Raw genomic sequence first — 14,675 nt, 5'->3', positions numbered from 1 at the left:
CGAATGCTATGCACTTCACCGGGTGCATGCCGCATTCATGTTGCGTTCTCAGCCGCGGGTCATGCGTGGTCCATGCGTTTATTGAGAATGGTTCGGATTTAATAGGTTGCAATTCTTCGCGTGTCCGCCAGATGGCAGATATTCATGAATTGTAATGCGCATGCGCTTCAGTAATGTGTCGATTTGCAGGTGTTTCGTTTAAAAAAGATACCACAGTGGGCTATTGTAAATTGGCCTTGGGACTGAAGGAAGAGGTTACAATAATGTATCAATTTAGGCTTTTCATATTAGAGAAAGACAAAGACCAGTTTCTGTTATTCTCCAGAGACCCGCCGCATTGAGTGTTCAAGTGCAGCCCGTTTTCCAAAAACCCGACAGAATGTACACGTATTTAATATGGGCCGCGATTAATGCAACAGATGATAAGATGGCAACAGTTGTTCAAATTTATCAGTATTTTATCGAAAACTATGACTTTTACAAATTTTTGCCAGCTCCTCATGTGTGGAAGCATGCAATAAGGAAAAGGTTATGAAGCGATCCATGTTTTAATCGTATTGATCCCAAATTTATTGGAGGTTATTGGTGTGTATCACCGGGTTTTTCCTGTATCTATGATCATGCAGACGGCAAAAGGCGAAAGGTTGTGTTAAAAAAACAACTAAGAAACGACAGTCGCTGGCAAGCAATGTGCCACCACCAGCTCCAATAACGGTTCCACCGTCAGTGACAACCCTTGCTGTCTGTCCACGCACGGATACCTGCAGTCTGAGCCAGATTTCACGTGCAGTTTCGAGCAAGCTTGCATGTACCTAAGCGATTTCCAGCCTCATCAGCTGACTACAGGTGTAGTAGTCCCGCTGCCAACTATCAACGTGTATGATCAAGAATACTGGACTGGTAGTGGCCCGGCGCCGGCGCCAGCTGAATGGGAAATTCTATGGTGAGTAATCTTGCCGTATTTTTTTCTTTTTTTTATTTATTTTGAAAATATCAATATCGGTGCGATTCAAAAGTCAAGCGATTCTCCTGTAAGCAATATCATTGGCTGAGTGGCTTCTACAGTACTGCAGATACTGAACAATTGGTGGAACGCTAGGCGCATGCGCATTGGAACCTTCTTGAAACACATATGCGTGTCATCACATTGACGGTAGGCGCATGCGCATGTGAACAGGAGACGTCCCCCGAGAAAATTATTGGTGGGACTGACTGGGAACTTCTTTAGGGGACTGACCATTACAGTAAAACTTTTCATTTTGTTTTTCCTCAGAAAAGAAAACGGCAAATGGAGGGATTTTGATGGATAATATCGCTTTGTGTAACAATGCCTGCACATTGCTGAATCGGATTTCAAAAACCACGTACACTAAACTACAGTTTAGTGGCCGTTTGGTATTGATTAGGATAGAATACCTGAAACAGTATGCTGATGTTTTCCGACCGTACAGTATACAATACTTTTTTATATATACTGTATAATAAACCCGAAAAAATAAAAAGTATGCATTTATTCTACATGTATTACAGTACATACAGTACAGTATGTGTCTTTCTATTTTTTTTAATACTCTTGTGATGTGCAGTACTGAGCATGCCTACAGTATACAGTACAGTATGTCTGGACAGTAGTGTACATTCTAGAAACACTGCATTTTGTTACAGTATCAAAGGAGCCAATGGAACAATTTAAAACAAATCAACATGTTCTTTTATTGGTGGAGTAAGTACAAAAACATTTATTTACAAATACTGTACAATGTAAAAACATTTTAAGTGCACAGCAATTCAAAACATAAACAGGTGTATGGTTTACTGCTAGTGAAAACATTTATGTATAGAAAGTAAAAACATTTACAGCACCTGTTATTAAAAAAAATCTCTTTATTCATAAAATATACAAAACGCAACATCTCCTTTATTTAAGTACAGCAGGTCAAACATTTACAGTAGAGAGAGATGGGGGAGCAAAGGTGGAAGGGTGAAATGGAACAAAATATTGTTCAGGTGTGTTAAGCTCTGAAGCAATGACAATGGTGTTTTAAAGTGTGTATTAACTCTTAACACTCACACGGCCTTGTGCAAATGCTGTCGCATCAAGGTATCTTTAGGTCTTCTCCTCTCTGTCTTGTGGAGTCTTTCTTCACTCTCCATCTGCAAACTTCTTCTCCTTCTTCTTTGATGTGGTATCACCCTCGGGATAAATGAATGAACAAATGAGCAGAATACATAAACAGTTTAAAAAGTTTAAAAATGTCCCAAGGAATAAAAACAGGGCTAAAATGCACTATAAATACTCACACGGGCAGGTGTGAGTGCACTCTTTGGGGAGGCTTCTTTAGGCTCCAGGAAACGGATCAGCCTCTCCAATAGAGTTGGAAGGTCTCTACTTAAAACAAAAAATAAGTAATGGAATGGGAGGTTTGTAACAGAGTACTAATACTCACACGGCCAAGTGTGAGCACACACTTGGAATGGTATCTTTGTTGCTCCTCCTGCAGTCTCCAAATCGTAGTCCAAAGCAGAATAGGGTGATGAAGTCTCACTCCAGAAGGGTAAGTAAAGGTCTTAAACCAGAGGTAAAAGCCAAGGTATTTATTAAAACAATAAACAAAAAAGTGCTGCTAACTCAACAAGTGAGCAGCGCTATTACAGATGAAAAAGCCAGTCTATAGGGAATATAATGCAGGACTCATGGTTTTGCAGCAAACTCCCTCCGTGTCCGGATGTAGTGCTGCGCTTCCCTTGTCCCACTCCAGACGGTGGCTGCAAAGGTTCAAAACACTGGGGGGTTTTGAGCTACGCGTTTCACCCTTTCTTGGGCTTCCTCAGGCTCCGTAGTGAGCCGTGTGAGTATTAATACTCTGTTACAAACCTCCCATTCCATTACTTATTTTTTGTTTTAAGTAGAGACCTTCCAACTCTATTGGAGAGGCTGATCCGTTTCCTGGAGCCTAAAGAAGCCTCCCCAAAGAGTGCACTCACACCTGCCTGTGTGAGTGTTTATAGTGCATTTTAGCCCTGTTTTTATTCCTTGGACATTTTTAAACTTTTTAAACTGTTTATGTATTCTGCTCATTTGTTCATTCGTTTATCCCGAGGGTGATACCACATCAAAGAAGGAGAAGAAGTTCGCAGATGGAGAGTGAAGAAAGACTCCACAAGACAGAGAGGAGAAGACCTAAAGATACCTTGATGCGACAGCATTTGCACAAGGCCGTGTGAGTGTTAAGAGTTAATACACACTTTAAAACACCATTGTCATTGCTTCAGAGCTTAACACACCTGAACCATATTTTGTTCCATTTCACCCTTCCACCTATGCTCCCCCATCTCTCTCTCTTGTTTCCCTGTTTTACTAAGGATCCTGGGTAGATCCTTTTTTGGAGTTGTTTGAGTCACAGGAGGAGACAAAGAAGCGGAGGGATACCTTATGAACTTCTAAGGTTGTTATTATACCTTTATCCCGTACTTATTATACATACAGGTTGCGCCCGGGTTTTCTCTTTCCAAACATTTACAGTAGTTAGTCAGGCCTGCACCACTCCAGTCCTCGAGGGCCGCAAACAGGCCCGGTTTTCAGGATAACCTTTGAAAACCAGGCCTGTTTGCGGCCCTCGGGGACTGGAATTGTGCAGGTCTTGTGTACAGTATATAAAAACATTTATTTATTAATACAAGTTAAAACACACAAAACCTCCTTTATTTAAGTACAGCATGTCAAAACATGTACCGTACAGCACAACAGTATGGTCTTACCTGTTACTAAAAAAAAACTCTTTATAAATAAAATATACAAAACAAAACATCTCCTTTTATTTAAGTACAGCAGGTCAAAACATTTACAGTGGGATGGTGTGCAGAACAGTCAGTCAGGCCTGCACCACTCCAGTCCTCGAGGGCCACAAACAGGCCCGGTTTTCAGGACAACCTTGAAAACCGGGCCTGTTTGTGGCCCTCGGGGACTGGAACAAAACATTTACAACACTCACGCAAATGCGTACTGTACCTCACCATATTGTCCTTCCATGGCCGATGCCTTGCATGGTGCAAAATGCCATTAAGCAGTCTCGAACGCCTTTCATTACAGGATCTGTAATTGAAAAAAAGCGCCGCAATTCATCCAGAATGGTCTTTCTTAAATTGTCAGGAACCGCCTTTTTTACGCGATTTCCTTCATAGTTCACTTTGTAGGCCCACTCGCAGTACATCAAGTAGGACACATGGTGCTTAAAAAGTAACAAGGCATACTTGTGGGGTACTCCAGCACTCATCACCCTATACTTCTCCCTGAGTGCCGGTGGCATATCGCGCAGGATGATGTCGGGGACCGTATCGATGCGAGCGAATGTAGGTGTTCTTCTATGAGTGCGTGTGCTTGTGACGGCGGGTGAGGGTAGGTTGTCTGGGAGGAAGCTTTTCTCCTGTCTTGGTCGCCGTGTTGTCTCCTGGTGTGGTATTGACGGGGTTGTCATGTTATCCTCCTCCTCAACTGCATACATGTACACAAAATCTTCTGGTGGAGGGGATGCGCTTGGTGATGGAAGGTGGTCGATGCTCCCATTCATCACATCCATGCCACCCTCCTGCTCCAGCGTCGGGGATACAGGGACATGAACACCGAGCAAATTATGTATCCCCGCTATGTCAGTCTCTATCTTCTCCATCCGTCCATCCATGCGTTGATCCATCTTCTCCATCCATCTTCTGCATCCGTTGATCCATATTTAGCATCCGTTGCTCTATATTTAGCATGGTCTCCAGAAGCAGATCTATCTTTGCCAGCACAAAAGAGTTCCCGGGGATATCCACACTTATCCCATTCAGCATCCGGTCTAACGAGCTGTTTCTTGTGCATGGCGTGCTGTGGACATCTGGGTGGATGGATGCTATGGAGGATGAGACGGGGGTTCCATGGAGAGAAGCGGCAGTCTCATCGAAGAAGGGTGGAGGAGGTGACCTGTGTATATCCGGAAGAGGAGAAGCTGCAGCGTCGTCGAAGAGGGATAAAGAAAGTGACCTCTGGATTTCCGGGCGAGAAGCGGTAGAGTCGTCTAAGCGCAAAGGAGAAAGTGACCCGTGGATTTCAGAGGCACCAGCGGCAGTGGCGTCAAAGAGCACTGGCGAAGATAGCCTGTGGGTTTCCGGGAGGGCGGCGGCAGCATCGAGGACGAGCAGTGGAGAAGACGGACTGAAGATTTCTGGGAGAGCGGCGGCAGAGTCGTCGAAGCGTATGGGAGGAAGTGGTCTGCGGGTTCGATGGGTTGGCTGCCATTTGTTTTGCGTTGAGTGTACATCACCGTATTTCTTCTTGACATAATAAGGCTGATGTCTATTAAAACCATTAGCCTTTGGAGTCAGCAGAAGGTTTTCTTTATTGGCCTTAGCCTGTCGCTTTGGCCTTGGCGTGGAAACGGCTGCCGCCTTTCGCTTTTTCTGCTTGACAGGCACGGCAGAGGCGAGTGGGTTCCTGCGTCCGTAGAATCGGGGTTGATCCATGGAAGCAGATGGCACAATGCAGTATCTGGACATGGGCAAGTTCAGATAAAGATCATCGAGTGGTGGGCTATGCAAAGTGTGTAACCTTTTATGCATGGCGACGAGGTACAGGTGTTGAAAGTGGGCGTACTCTAATGTGAGTCATTACCGTATAAATACACCATCCATTTTGTGGATTCACTGCACATTGAATACGCATCGACTAAACATCGATGTCAGGAATCGGCGTTCTCCTCGCTTCTCACACAAAGCACTCCCTCCCCGCAAGGAGTCCCTGGACACACTAAACAATCCTGCCTTACCGGTCTCCACGGCTCCTCGCCCCTGCCGCCGTCGCGGGATCACTCCCCTCGGCGATTCCTCTGCTCAGCGCCGGTCGCTTTCACGCCCTCCTACACGCATGCCAGCCCCAGACGTTATGTGCATGCATTGTCAGTTTACAGAGCACACGCCTAACAGAGCACTTTTAACCACTGCTGCTACAGTGAGGCGTCGCCCCCAAGCATCACACAGTTCTAGGCAAATCAATGATTACACTCAGCTGGGCTTTAACACCTCTCTCCTATCAGGGAGGACTCCTTGCAGTCCTCCAGGCCTGCCCCCTTTTCCCATTGGCCTGCCCAGCTTTATTATGCCTGTGCTTCCCATCACTCGTCGCTCTACATAGTTCTGTATGGAAGCATTTGACTTTTCTATCAGTGACTCCTCAGGTATTGACGCGGATTGGACGACTACCCCTCTGGCTCTCGACTTTGGCTCTACTTGGACTTCGTGCATCCCTGATCTTGGCAACGGCATTAACTACTCCTTCTCTACTACCAGTACCGGCAAGTATTGTCTTCACTACTATACCTGGCCTGGCAACAATAACACCACACTCCAGACACGCTCCCTTTGCTGTGGGTGCATGTATCCCTACGTCCCACCTCAGCACAGGGGACGGGTCTGGTCTGCGGGCAGCACCGGCATAACATTATGTCGAGCCCACAAGACGCAGACCAGACCGAACTACAGCAGTTTCTCTCTAATCTGCTTCAGGTAAACCAGGCCATGGCGGATCAAATTGTGGTACTTACACGCCAGGTCGCAGTACTCTCAGACAGGGTACCGACCGCGACCCCGCCAGATGTAAGCCCCCACTCCGCAAGCGCAGTTAGCAGCTCAGATGTAAGGATTCCTCCTCCCAAGCCTTATGCAGGTGAACCGCAAGATTGTAGGGGTTTCCTAAACCAGTGTGAGGTTCAGTTTGAAATGGCTCCCCATCTCTACAATACTGATCGCAAGAAAGTAGCCTACATTTATATCCTCCTCACTGGCAGCGCCCTGGCTTGGGCTTCCCCGGTTTGGGAGCGACGTTCTGACCTTACCCAAGATTACCCAGCATTTAAAGCCGAGTTGCAATGGGTATTCGATTCCCCCGCTCGTCGGGAGATGGCATCTGTTTCTCTCCTCCAGATCACGCAGGGACGGCGAACGGTGACGCAGTATGCTGTGGAATTCCGGACTCTTGCAGCCGAGACTAACTGGGGACTCCGTATTCTGGCAAGGCCTGGCAGATTCCATCAAGGACGAACTCTCTCGCCAATCCAGGCCGGATCAACTGGAGGTCCTGATTGATTTGGCCATCCGAGTGGATCAACGCATCCAGGTACGCCACTGAGAGCGCTTGCTTCCATAACTTTCAAATTCCGTTCTCCAGTACTCTCAGCAGCACTCCTGCTCCCTCAAGTGCTACCACACCTCTTCGTCCTGCACTGGAGTTGCCAGAGCCAATGCAATTGGGGGTACAACGCATCCGCACACCGATACGGCAGTTCCGCCACGCCGGGGGATTGTGTTTCTACTGCGGATCCATGGAACATCGGGTTCGGGAGTGTCCATTGTGTCTGGGAAAACGGGAACACCCAGTGAGTACAGAGGGGCTTTCTCTGGGTGTAATGGCTCCACGTCCCCTTCTTAAAGGTGAACTCCCTAAGAGACTTACATTTCCAGTCTTCCTTTCAGGCGATAAGTTCAAAACTTCTACCGCCGCTTTCATTGACTCAGGAGCTGGAGGAAACTTCGTGGATCTAGAATTCGCCAGGGTTAACCGCATACCACTAGTGAGAAAGAAGGTTCCCATCGCACTTGTCGGTATCGATGGACGTCCTCTTACCCCGGCCCACATCTCCTTAGAGACGGCTCCCTTGCTTCTGTCTTCACATCTACACAAGGAGACCTTAGTTCTCGATGCCATTCACGCTCCTGGGATACCCATCACCCTTGGTCTTCCTTGGCTACAACTTAACAATCCTCTTATTGACTGGACTTCCTCCGCTCCCATTTCCTGGAGGCCGAGGTCAGACGAGACTCATCAACTGCTGGCCAATACCTCTGTTCCCGAAGTTATTCTACCTTCCGTTTACCATCAATTCCGGGACGTTTTCAATAAGTTACAGTCAGACCTCTTGCCGCCACACAGGACTTACGATTGTCCAATCGATTTAGTTCCTGGTTACTCCCTACCCAAGACCAAGACCTACCCCTTGTCGTTACCAGAATCTCACGCTATGGATGAATATATCCAGGAGAATCTCAAGAAAGGCTTTATTCGTCACTCCAATTCCCCAGCAGGGGCTGGGTTTTTCTTCGTCAAGAAAAAGGATGGGTCGTTGAGGCCTTGCATCGACTACAGGGGTTTAAACCACATCACTATTAAAAATTGTTACCCCCTTCCCCTTATTACCGAACTGTTCGATAAATTACAGGGGGCCAAGATTTTTTCCAAGTTGGATCTACGTGGTGCCTATAACCTGGTGCGCATCAGGAAGGGGGATGAATGGAAGATGGCCTTCAACACGCGTAGTGGACACTACGAATATCTGGTAATGCCTTTCGGCTTATGTAATGCTCCCGCTGTCTTCCAGGATTTCATCAACGACGTCTTTCGTAAGGTACTCAATATTTTTGTTATTGTATACTTGGATGATATCCTGATTTTTTCCAAAGATCTCCAGGACCATATACGCCACACCTCCTACGTCCTTTCCCGTCTCCGTGAACATCATTTATACGCTAAACTGGAGAAGTGCACCTTTCATACGACCTCTACTCCGTTCCTGGGGTATATCATTTCCGATGAGTGGTTTATGATGGACTCCGGTAAACTTCAAACGGTCACTGAATGGCCAAGACCCAATTCTCTCAAGGCCATACAACATTTTTTAGGCTTCGCTAATTATTATCGTAAGTTTATACGGAGTTTTTCCACCCTTGTGGCACCCCTTTCTGCGCTCACCAAAAAAGGAGCTGATCCTTCTGCTTGGTCATCCGAGGCCATCTCCGCCTTCGATACACTCAAGGAAGCCTTTATATCCGCACCTATTCTCCGTCATCCCGACATTGAACTTCCCTTTGTACTGGAGGTCGACGCTTCTGATTGCGGCGCTGGTGCCGTTCTGTCTCAGAGACCCACGTCCCAAGATAAGTTACAACCCTGTGCATATTTTTCCAAGAAATTCTCGTCTGCCGAGAGGAACTATGACGTGGGTAACAGGGAACTTCTGGCCGTGAAGATGGCTCTTCAAGAGTGGAGACACCTGCTGGAGGGGTCGAAAGAGCCGTTTACTATTCTCACGGACCACAAGAACCTTCTTTACATAGAGAACGCTCGACGCCTTGGTCCACGACAGGCTCGTTGGGCTCTTTTTTTTTCTCGATTCAATTTTTACCTGTCCTATATCCCCGGGACCAAGAACGTAAAGGCAGACGCACTCTCCCAAATACATTCTTCTGAGGAGAGGCCAGAGGAATCGTTGGAGACTATCCTTCCACATGAGAGGATTCTCGCCACGTCTACTTTCAAGAATCTTGACAAGATTTTGCACTCCCAGAGACGCATTCCCAAGGACTTGGTCGTTCCCGACAACAAACTCTTTGTACCATCCAAATTTGTTCCAGAGGTCCTGTCTTGGGGTCACTCCTCTAAATCTGCAGGTCATCCAGGTTTTAAGAAGACTACTGATCTCATTCGTCGGAATTTCTGGTGGCCAAGGATGTCTCAAGATATTCTGGAGTTTACCCGCGCCTGCCCCACGTGCGCTCAAAGCAAGACTCTCCGTCAAAAGCCTCAGGGTTTTCTGTTACCCCTTCCAGTTCCCGACCGCCCCTGGTCACACATTTCTATGGACTTCATCGTGGAGTTGCCCAGGTCCAGAGGAATGAACACTATCTTGGTGGTCGTGGACAGGTTCTCGAAGATGTCCCATTTCATTCCACTTAAAGGATTACCCACCTCCCCCGCCCTTGCTGATATCTTTAAGGAGCAGATTTTACGGATTCATGGGATCCCTTCGTCCATTGTTTCTGACAGAGGTTCTCAGTTCGTATCCAAATTTTGGAGAGCTTTCACGAAGAGATTGGGCATCTCTTCTTCCTTCTCCTCCGCCTATCATCCTCAGTCCAATGGACAAACGGAGAGAATCAATCAATCCCTGGAGAAGTACCTGAGATGTTTTATATCCGATTTCCAGGATGATTGGGCTCAACTCCTCTCTTGGGCAGAGTATGCCGTCAATTCTGCAAAAAACGAGTCCACCCGGGAGTCTCCCTTCTTTATAAATTATGGGTTCCACCCTCCCTGTCTTCCCATCCCCAACATTCCTTCTGGAGTACCAGCCGTAGATGAACGCATTTCTTCCCTCCAAACCGCATGGTCCAGGATTCAGTCTACCCTTCTCAACTCCTCCTGCAGATCGAAACTACAGGCCGATCGTCGTCGTCGTTCGGCGCCCAGTTACAAACCAGGGGATTTGGTATGGCTCTCCTCAAGGAATATCCACCTCAAGGTACCATCTCCTAAACTGGCACCTAAGTTCCTGGGTCCCTTCCCTATTTGTGAACAAATCAATCCTGTAGCATTCCGGCTCCAACTACCACCCAGTATGAAGATTCCCAATGTCTTCCATGTGTCCCTCTTAAAACCATTTATCTCCAGTCACTTCTTTCCGGATCAGACTCGTAAACCGGATCCCATTACTGTACAAAATAACGAGGAATACGAAGTTCACTCTCTTTTGGATTCTCGCCTATCCAGGGGTCAGCTTCAGTTCTTGGTGCAGTGGAAGGGCTTTGGCCCTGAAGGGAGATCCTGGGTACCTTCAAAGGACATTCATGCCCCGGTCCTTCTTAAGTCCTTCAGGAAAAAGTTTCCAGAGAAACCGTTCTTGGACCGTCCTGAGGCCGTTCCTGAAGAGGGGGGTACTGTCAGGAATCGGCGTTCTCCTCGCTTCTCACACAAAGCACTCCCTCCCCGCAAGGAGTCCCTGGACACACTAAACAATCCTGCCTTACCGGTCTCCACGGCTCCTCGCCCCTGCCGCCATCGCGGGATCACTCCCCTCGGCGATTCCTCTGCTCAGCGCCGGTCGCGTTCACGCCCTCCTACACGCACGCCAGCCCCAGACGTTATGTGCATGCATTCTCAGTTTACAGAGCACACGCCTAACAGAGCACTTTTAACCACTGCTGCTACAGTGAGGCGTCGCCCACAAGCATCACACAGTTCTAGGCAAATCAATGATTACACTCAGCTGGGCTGTAACACCTCTCTCCTATCAGGGAGGACTCCTTGCAGTCCTCCAGGCCTGCCCCCTTTTCCCATTGGCCTGCCCAGCTTTATTATGCCTGTGCTTCCCATCACTCGTCGCTCTACATAGTTCTGTATGGAAGCATTTGACTTTTCTATCAGTGACTTCTCAGGTATTGACGCGGATTGGACGACTACCCCCTCTGGCTCTCGACTTTGGCTCTACTTGGACTTCGTGACTTCTGGCATCCCTGATCTTGGCAACGGCAATAACTGCTCCTTCTCTACTACCGGTACCGGCAAGTATTGTCTTCACTACTATACCTGGCCTGGCAACAATAACACCACACTCCGGACACGCTCCCTTTGCTGCGGGTGCGTGTATCCCTACGTCCCACCTCAGCACAGGGGACGGGTCTGGTCTGCGGGCAGCACCGGCGTAACAATCGAATATACATTCTTGTGTTTGTATTTGTTTCTACTCGCAGCAATGCCTGTTAAAAAGATTTCAAAGGAGCTCAGCATGCGAATTAAGGAGATGTACACGAGCGGACACCGAATTGCTGCTATCCAACGCTGGTTAGCAACTTCTGGCATCGTTGTGCCAGCAACCACCGTGAGCTATCATGCACACGGAAAAACCAGAGAACGCAAAAGTGCAGCAACGGTAACTAACGCGTAAGTATATTTATATAACTAAATTTATTTATTTTTTTATAAAATATTGTACTGTAGATCTATTAGTGTACTGTAATAGTGTACTGTAGATCTACTGTATCTAATGTTATAGTTGTTTCGGTATATTTATACAGTATAGCAACGGTATATTGCTGCATATTAATAGAACAATATATTGTGTACTGCAGATCTACTGTATCTAATTTTATAGTTATTTTGGTATATTTATATAGCAACAGTATATATTGTATATTGTTTATAATGCTGCATATTAATAGAACAATATATTGTGTACTGTAGATCTACTGTATCTAATTTTATAGTTATTTCGGTATATTTATATTACAACAGTATATATATTTTTTATATTGCTCCATATTTATAGAACAATATCTCATTGTATACTATTTTTACACCAAATTATGTGCTGTGCTTGTGGCCTACTGCACTGTAACTTATCGGATTGTTTTTCTGTACATTGTAGGGAGACAACTCTTCTGGTCGACAAAATAAGTGAGGAGAATGATGAGAAGAGTGCATTAAGGGTCAAATACACTCTGCAGGAAAATCACAATCTGACTGTATCCGAGACCAGCATAAAGAAGATGAGACGCAGAATTGGATGGAAATATGGACGTGTGAGGTTAGTACTGGACAGTACATGAGGTAAAAGTGTTGTTTAAGAAACTGTACTGTACCGCTAAAATTATTTATTCCTTGTCATTACAGAGCGTACCCCATGATAAGGGACGTTAACAAAATCAAGAGAGTGATCCAGGCCCAGGCAGAACGACAGTGGAGAAACTTTCCAGGATTGCATCTTCACTGACGAGTCTACTGTATCGCTGGAGAGATTTGCCACCTTTGCATTCCACAAAAAAGGTTGCATATCTATGAAGCCGCGGCCAAAACACCCAGTGAAGATGCATGTGTGGGGTGCCATTTCTAGGCGTGGACCAGGATGCATTGTCATCTTTGAAGGTAAAATATATAAAATATAATGAAGCCTTATGCACTGTACTGTACTAGTGTGCAGTTTTTTGAGCACTTTTCTTTTCTTGTTATAGGAATCATGAATAAAGCTTTCTTCCAAGACAAAATTGTGCCTGAGATTGTGGAATACATCACACGTGAGTTCCCGGATGGTCACCGTTTCTACCAGGACAACAATCCGAAGCACACTGCGTCAAAAGCGCATATCCTTGAGTGCGGTATCAACTGGGTGAAGACGCCAGCGGAGTAAGTGCGGTAACCGTGTCTCATTTTTTTCCCACTGTTTTTACTGTGTACTGTATCTCTTAAACTAATTGTCCTTTTTTTCCAATGACAGATCGCCAGACTTCAATCCGATCGAAATGGTCTGGCATCAGCTGAAGGACCATATCCGGAAAGTGGTGAAACCCTCCAAAAAGGATGAGTTGGCGAAAGGCATACTGAGTTTTTGGAACGATGTACTCACCGTGGAACGCTGCAATAAATATATTGACCATATTGCGACTGTGTTGCCCATTGTGATCGCGCGTAATGGGCAAGCATCAGGAAGGTAGTATGGTATACTGAAGTACTGTACTGTAGTATTGTAAGTACAATATGATACAGGTAAGTATGGCACCGATTTTTTCTTTCCTTGTAGTCAGAGTATACAGTTGTTCCAGTATAGTTTGACAGTACTACGGTAACTGCATACTGTAGTCCAATATGGACTGAAGCTATACAGTACACAATGCCATAATACAGTATGCACCTACTGTACAGTACAGTAACTGCTCAATTTATTTATTTCCAGAGAGAGCAGCACCAGCCATCTAATTACAAAGTATTTAACAGTAGTCACAGTATACAGTAGTTCCAGTATAGACAAGTTTAACAGTACTACAGAGCACACAATGCCATAATACAATACGCACATAACTGCACTAATTTGTAGTTTTCTTGTCTTTTCAGAAAAAAGGATGGACTGGGTGAGAGGGGGGGTGTTGTGTACAGTCTAAACTGTTTGTACAGTCAAGTGTACAGTATATAAACAGCAGTAATGATGTACACAAAACCTCTCCTCTCTCAATGAACTACTGTACTGTACACAGAATGAGGAAGAAGATAAATATGGAAAAAATTATATTACTATATATATATTATAAATTATATATTATTAAATAATATTATTATCAATGTGCATTATTCATGTTTATCCACCGGCCCTCAATTTCAATCTGCCAGAAGAACTTAATAAATACTGTATTATGTATTATTCATGATTATTTTTATATTTGTATTTTTTGGTTCCTGATAAAATAAAATAAATATTTATTTACATTCCTGCTAATCATAATCATTGACAACAACCACCCCCCCACACACACACACCTACAGTACACCAAAGAAAAAGAATGAATGACAAAACAACATGAATCAGTTAATGGTTTTTTTAACACTCAATTTTCACAGTGCTGTGCAAATCAGATTTACATATCAAATTCGAGAAGGGATTTTTCCAAAGTGTTACCGCAAACAAAGCCTCAAAGGGTTGGAGGGGGGGGGGGGGGTTGGGTGAGTCATGCGCAGTAATCAGCTAGCTCCCATCCCAAAGAGGATTACACGCAGGCTAGGGACGGATTAAAAACACAATGACAAGCTTCAGAAAATGAATGACTCTGTGGAGGTGTCTGTCGATAAGAGTTTCAAAACCTTGAGCGAGCCTTGTGTGTGTGCGTAGGGGAGGGGGCTGCATGAAGGATTAGCTGTGCAGCAGTTCAAAGAAATGACATAATTTCAAAAGGCAGTTCATCATAATAATATGATCCCTACACCCCCAAATACAGTACGTAAAAAGCACACAAATCAACCATGTGCAGTCAAACGCACAGGGTCGCAGTCAAAAGCTACAGCACAGATTGAATATCGTAATATCAAGATGGTTTTTGCAGGCTTGTGG

At 45.6% G+C, this 14,675-nt stretch overlaps 1 protein-coding gene across 6 annotated transcripts in view; it reads right to left on the bottom strand.

Annotated features, from left to right (window-relative positions):
- Positions 1-14,675, bottom strand: part of PDE10A (phosphodiesterase 10A) — a 938,782-nt gene that overhangs the window by 591,783 nt on the left and 332,324 nt on the right. The window lies entirely within an intron of this gene.

This window comes from Ascaphus truei, chromosome 4, assembly GCF_040206685.1.
Source record: "Ascaphus truei isolate aAscTru1 chromosome 4, aAscTru1.hap1, whole genome shotgun sequence".
NCBI lineage: Eukaryota > Metazoa > Chordata > Amphibia > Anura > Ascaphidae > Ascaphus > Ascaphus truei.
This window is presented reverse-complemented; position numbering and strand designations above follow the sequence as displayed.